Raw genomic sequence first — 7,049 nt, 5'->3', positions numbered from 1 at the left:
GCGTCAAAAGTAAAATTACAATTTTAAGAAAGATTTGCGAGCGATGCTTCGACGCACAGTTGAAATTGAGCAAAGTGATAGCTTTAAGTGGTGCGACACGATATTTCGAACGTAACAGCCATACTAATAGGCGAGCTTTATCGTCCATAGCTTGAATATATATCCATAGTTCATGGGTGCGTTCACTGTTGTCACGTAAGCCACGTAACCGTAAGCTGACGTAATTCTTTATAATGGCGCCTCATTTCATTTTAATGGTTTTGGGGCAACGATCATTCTAATTGGAAATTAGTCAAGAAAGATAGTCATATATTCCGATGCTGCATTTAATGAATCTAATTTTACTTCCCATGATTTTCTTTTAGTTCATATCGGCATTTGTTATAGTTTTTTTTTTTTTTTTTTTTTTTTTTTTTTTTTTTAAATCAGATAAAAAATTGATTGGAAATCAAAATAATTTTATTTCTTATATTTAAGTTTTTTTTCTAAATTTTTAATTCAAACGACGGTAGTGCTGTAATTTTAAATATTTGCAGAATTCCTAATGTCTTATTGAGTTTTCCACCCTTCAATAATCAGCGTCGAATTTTAAACTCTTGGAAAAGAAAAAAAAACTTGGAACAAAATATCATTATTATCGATATTACATTTAAAAATAAAAATAACCAAGAAGTAATTCGTTCATTCTTGTAATAGGAGTAAATAATTTTTTTATGAAGATATCATTGATAATATTCATATATGTAAATAATGTCTTGTATTCTTGGGTAACTTTTCATTTTAATAACTATGACATTGATTGTGAATTGTAAGCATTCGCACACATTCGTATTGTTATAAGAAACGATTTATAAAAAATATTTAATATACGATAAGGAAAGATAACAAAATATTTTAATTCACGGAGTCGGTCGTTGAGACTTATATTCATTTATATTTTGTGACTTTTACATTATTAATTTCAATCGCAATTGCATTTCTTTTGAATTACACCAACTCTCCATTTCCAATACATATAAAATTACAGCACGTACATCTTATAGAATAATAATAATGGCTTATGGCTAATAAGCGATTAAGTTTTACAAATGACATCCAAAACATCTGCAGTTCTTATGTTATTCATAAATATTTTAATTTTATGAAAATAAACTAATGAACTAACTATACATATTATTTATGGCGTTGTATAATAATAAACACAGTTCTCTGCTTTATTAATTGAAAAGCAAAAAGCCTTCGCACAATATTATTAGGGTATACACTCTATTATATTCTCGATTCTACGAGTAATTAGAAAATCAAGCACGTTTAAAAAAAAAAAAACAATTATTTTATTCGAATACGCTTCATACTATTAACGCAACTACCAATAAATATACTGAAAATAAACTTTACAGAATATATTTATAATTATATTTAAAAATATTATCTATATTTAAATTCAGCGTGTTGAATGAGAAAAATGTTGCTGAAAGGCCTTCATATGTCGAATGAACACTATGTAAAATAGAAAAAGTAGATTTACTTTCTCGCACTCTTGTCCCTAATGTCAGTAATGTTATAAATTATATCGATATACAGAATATGAAAATATTAAATATGTTACAATTTTATGTGATTCTGGAGGGGTGAAAATATAAATGAAAGTGTTAATTTAAGCGAAGTACTCGAGATGCGACGCCATTTAAAAAAAATATATTTTACGGAAAAGTAAAATGTAGTTCTGCTAAAAGATAAATATTTTTTTTAAATCTTATAAAACAAAAATCTCATAATATAAATCGATATAGCTATTTTTTACTTCGCTATTCACGAGATAATATTTGAAAAATTTTTTGTAAAAGTTATTGAAAGAAAAGCTAGTGTATTTAATATAATAGCCAAGATAATAATAAACTTAAACATAATTGTATTTTGTTCTTTTTTTTTTTTTACACGTGTTCTTAAAATACCAACTCGTACATGAGAGAATTTACTTTTGTCTATTCGATAGGATATAAATTATAAAGATACGTAAATGTAGGAAGATATTTATCTTCCGAGTTCATAATATTATACGCTACATAAATGCAACAAGGGTATCTATAGTATCTCAAAGTAGTGAAAATACTCTAGTGATTAAGAATCTTAAATCAGAAAGTAATAAATCGGAAGATTTTCAATAAAGTGAAATGCCATTGACATAAAAATTAGAATATAATAATAGAATATTAAAATCATTATACAAACGGACTATGGATACGTTCTTTTCATAGATAAATATAACTTGTTTTCAGGTCCGATTGAAATCTTCAAGAATCGCGTATAAACCAATAAATGTAGATAGTACGAGAACAGATTGGGAGGAGATTCATCGAAATCACGAATACGTGGCGAGACATAAAGCGGGGTAAGTACTTGCTTATTTCGAAAATTGGATTCTCACTCATTTGTTTCCTTACAACTAAGCAAATTGTAAGAAAAATTTAAATATACATATATATGCATATATACATATATATATATATATATATCTTTCTGATTGGTCAATGAAGCACTAAGGAGTACGAACGGACTGATATTCGTAGAAAAAGTTTTTAAAATTGTATTTGTAAGTTGAAGACGGTGAGAACATCGACAAATTCAAAGTTTAAAAGAATTTTTATACAGAGACAATACGAGTCTAATAACAATCCAAATTGTTAGAAAATTTTATATATATATATATATATATATATGTGTGTGTGTATATATATATATAATTTTATAATAAAAAAAATGAATTATTTGCATTCTTCTGTTAATCCTATAAATTAGGATGAATAATAGCCTGTACTTTATTCTAATTTCATTATTTTTTTTTTTTTCATCTCTTCGAGTTTCTCTGTTTATCGAAAGTGCTTTTATCAATATTTTCTGCTTTAATGCTTTCTTCGATAAATATTAGTGAGCAGAATAAAGTGCAAGGGATTCTTTCAGTATTATATCTTAGCTTGTAATCAACCTGAAGTGTGTTTAATGTCGAAATGTTGATAACCAATTTCAGTTCTTATTGAATAGCACCGATGAAGCAATTAATTTATCATAATATTAAAATAAATAAATCAAGTCGTAGAAATGATTAGCGAGTAAATCGCGTTTAATTAAAAACAAAAGCGAGCGGTCTATGATTTATCTTATTAATACTGGTATTACCAATTAGGATATACTATGTTCTTAATATTTTATTTGTTACGAAAATAGTAAATAGTAAATCTTGAAATTCACTGTAATTTTCAAAGATATTTCTTACAATACTCTTGATTATCGTTCGTATTCTCATCTTATCAATATTCTAATAAATTAGAAATGTATAATTCTTCTACATTTCTAATAAATTAGAAGTGTAAATAAATAAATATAATTACTTCCTATTTTCTAATGTAATTCATTTTCTCATAAATTCTCTTACATAATATATATATATATTTCCAATATTTTTCAATATTATTTGTTATTTAAATTTTTTAATATAATATTTTGATTCCTTAAAAACATAGCCACCATATTATTTGAAGCTATCATTTGATGAAAATTGTCACTAAGAATAATATTATTCAATAGTATGTAATGTTGCTTAATTTTGTAAAATTAATTATGCAAAAATTCCCTCCTGCATAAAGTCTTTCGTTTATTAATTTTTTAATGAACTCAATTTTATGATATATTAGCGCGGACCTATATGTTCGGTGCTTCAATTTTCCCGACTCTCTATTTAAAATTTCTAAATAAATAAAATGTAAGAAATCATTGAATATGGTTGACCATCTGCCCAAAAAAACATGCTCAAATGAGCTTTTAATGCGACTTGTGTATTTCCATGTACCTAGGAATTTCAAGTGGTAGGCCAACGCGTGTACATTACTAGGTACCTTTTCCTGTGGTTGTGCTCCTGAAAATTTAATTAAACCAGAGCTCGAGAGATACCGTTCCTACATGCAGACAAATTCATTTGGATATTATTGTATGTTGTTATTGTAAAATATGATATATTAATTGTCTTTTATATTTAATGGATACATTTTCAACAAATATTTTGGATAGAAATAAAATAATTGGATTTTCGTTTATTTATAAGTCTGTTAGTATCAAGTTATGTGTCATTCGATGTTGTCGAGGACTTTATTTCAGTGTAACGTTCGCTACTCTTCCATTTATTTCATTAATTTTTAAATTTTTTATTCTGCCTCGTCTAATGCATAAACTGTGTATGTGTTTGAATATGTATTTGTGTTTTCTTTACTGGGTATGTACATGGAAGTATGTGTATATACATATACGAATGAATGTACGGACGAATCGTTAATTTTCCAAGTAGACTGTATTTTCCATATTATTTATTTAATTTACGTGTTTATATATAAATTAACTTATTACTAGTCGTGATTTTTTGATATCCGAAGACTGTGTGACCATGAAACTTTGATATATCGATAAAGAGACTTTTATTATAAAAAAAAAAAAAAAAAAAAAAAAAAAAAAAAAAAAAACAATTAAACGATACCTTCATCCGGCTTTACATATTGTGAGAATGTAAATTTAATCAATTAATCTCATTCAAGAAGTAGAAAGTATTCAACGCTAATAACATTCAGACATTAAAAGACCTTAACAAAGAATTTTGCTGCAATAGTGAAGAAATTGCCATTCTGCCTCGAGACTTGTTCCCATAATAATTACGTCACTCGAATCCCTTGTTGATTGTTATCTAAATGGAATCAGAAACGTTAGTCCTAAAAAAAAAAAATGATTCTTCTTAAAGTATGGCCTATTCAGAGTTATTAAGGAAGGATCCTTCAAGACGACGATTGCGGAAATAATTTTTTCAGAATTACTTACCCCGAATCAATATTAAATGAATAGCATTGTAATTGGATGTTGAAAATAAGAAAAATTATAGCACTTGCGAGTTTTATATTTTTTATTGCGCTTATCAGGAAAGCACCGTAAAGCATTGTAGTATAGACAATAAGGACTTTTTTTAATCATTAGTTTTGTTATAGGGAAGAGATATGTATCATGCATATTTAAAATATCTTACATTTTCAAAAACCAGCTCCTGTCGAAACTATTTTATATTTTGGATATTGAATAGCATAAAAGATCGGTTATCCGATCGTCATCATCTGTATTATGCATTGTACGCTGAATATTCGTACTTTGTAATATTTTCTCACATCATCCATTTAAAGTAAAGATTGATAGAATAATTTGGCACTTTTCATCCAAAGTTCGATCATCAGATGACATTGATACTGATTTTTGACAATAAATTTTTTAGAGTGTAGAAGGTTATGCGACTATACACTACACTGGCCTGAATGAATATTCAGCATTTTTAACAATACTCACGGATATTTTATTATGAGAATTCGGAACGTTAACTGAATTCTAGACAATATTTTTAATCGGTGTTGGTAATTTTATTCTATAGTTATTTGTAAGCAAGATTTTCGAAGACGTCAGTATCCGTACTCCCGTACTCCCGGATCACGACATTAATACAAATGGTCATAATGATCAATGTACATCACGAGTGTAATAACCATTCTTCAAAATACTTTTGCTATTTGCTGAACATACTCGTCGTTGTTGAGGATCCTGATGTCGACCAGATATATATCTGTTCTATTATGACTGGCAAAACTATGTTCAAGTCCTTGGGAGATGATGATTTCTACTAATGATTTCTACGTGGTTACAAGCAATGTTATTCAGTTTGCCTTGTCAAGTCTACTCGCAGATTGATTGCAATCTACGATTGCTAAACTAAACAAATTTTTAGGTAATAATATTTCAGATATTTACATTTTTCAAATGTAAAATAACACGATATTAAGAGACTGAAAAACTGATAAACTTATTTGGCACATCCGCATAAGGATTTAATAGCTGTCATTTTGCTTCAATATTCAACAGTGCGGTGACACAGAAATAAAATTCAACTGATAAAAAACCAGTATTAACAGTAACAATACTCTGCCTCATACTTTCGTGAATAAACAATTAAGCTTCTTCGAGATTCTTTATTATGTCTGCCTAGTTATTATAGAATATAGAATATAATTCCTTGAATTAGTATTGCTTTAATGTTATGCAATTAATGATGTTTTTTTCGATTTTTTCTATTGATAATTATTCATCAAAATTGTGGTATAATAAGTTAATAACAAAAAAAAAAAAAAAAAAAAAAAAAAAATTTAAAAAAAAAAAAAAAAAAAAAAAAAAAAAAAAAGACTTATAACAGAATAGAACAATAATAAAAATAAAATAAATAATAATATAAGAATTTCTATAGAATAGTTATAAAGATTATAATATTCTACTGTACATTAAATGATATAATAATTATAATAGAATTATACTTACTCCGCTATTGGATTGTTATAAAAAAAAGTTTTAAAGGTTTAAAAAAAGAAGTTGAGCACGATTCTCATCATATTCCATATATATATATATATATATATATATATATATATAACCCCATATATATATATATATATGTATGTATATATAATCTATAAAAAGTAATCCATTTCATAGATAAAAAATTTTGTGTGTTTATACGAATAAACACTCCATTTATTTATCTAACTTAAATTTATTAAATTTTCCAACGTAACTATGGAATTTTCTTCAGTTTATATATTCGTGATAACTTTATAAGCTTTGTTAATAATAAGAGAAAGATATACTGTCGATCATAGCTAATATCTTATATAAAACTAAATTTGAATTATAGTTGTTTATTTATTTTGTAATTTTGATTTTTTATCTTAATGCTGTATTTAATTGTGCCTCAATGATTATAGAAATTTATAGTATTGTAAAAATAATATTTATATTACATTTTATTTTTATACTTAACTATATATTCATTTTATGTTTGTATTCTATAGGATTTCTTAATGTAATAATTTTATAATAACATTCGTCATATTTGATTTTATCCATATTTGTTGTACTCAAACTATTCATAAATAACTTAGAATATATAAAATAATAAATGACATTATTGTCATTTTAAT

This window comes from Ceratosolen solmsi, unplaced genomic scaffold, assembly GCF_000503995.2.
Source record: "Ceratosolen solmsi marchali unplaced genomic scaffold, CerSol_1.0 scaffold10, whole genome shotgun sequence".
In the NCBI taxonomy this organism is placed as follows: Eukaryota; Metazoa; Arthropoda; class Insecta; order Hymenoptera; family Agaonidae; genus Ceratosolen; species Ceratosolen solmsi.
Note: the sequence above shows the minus strand (reverse complement) of the source record.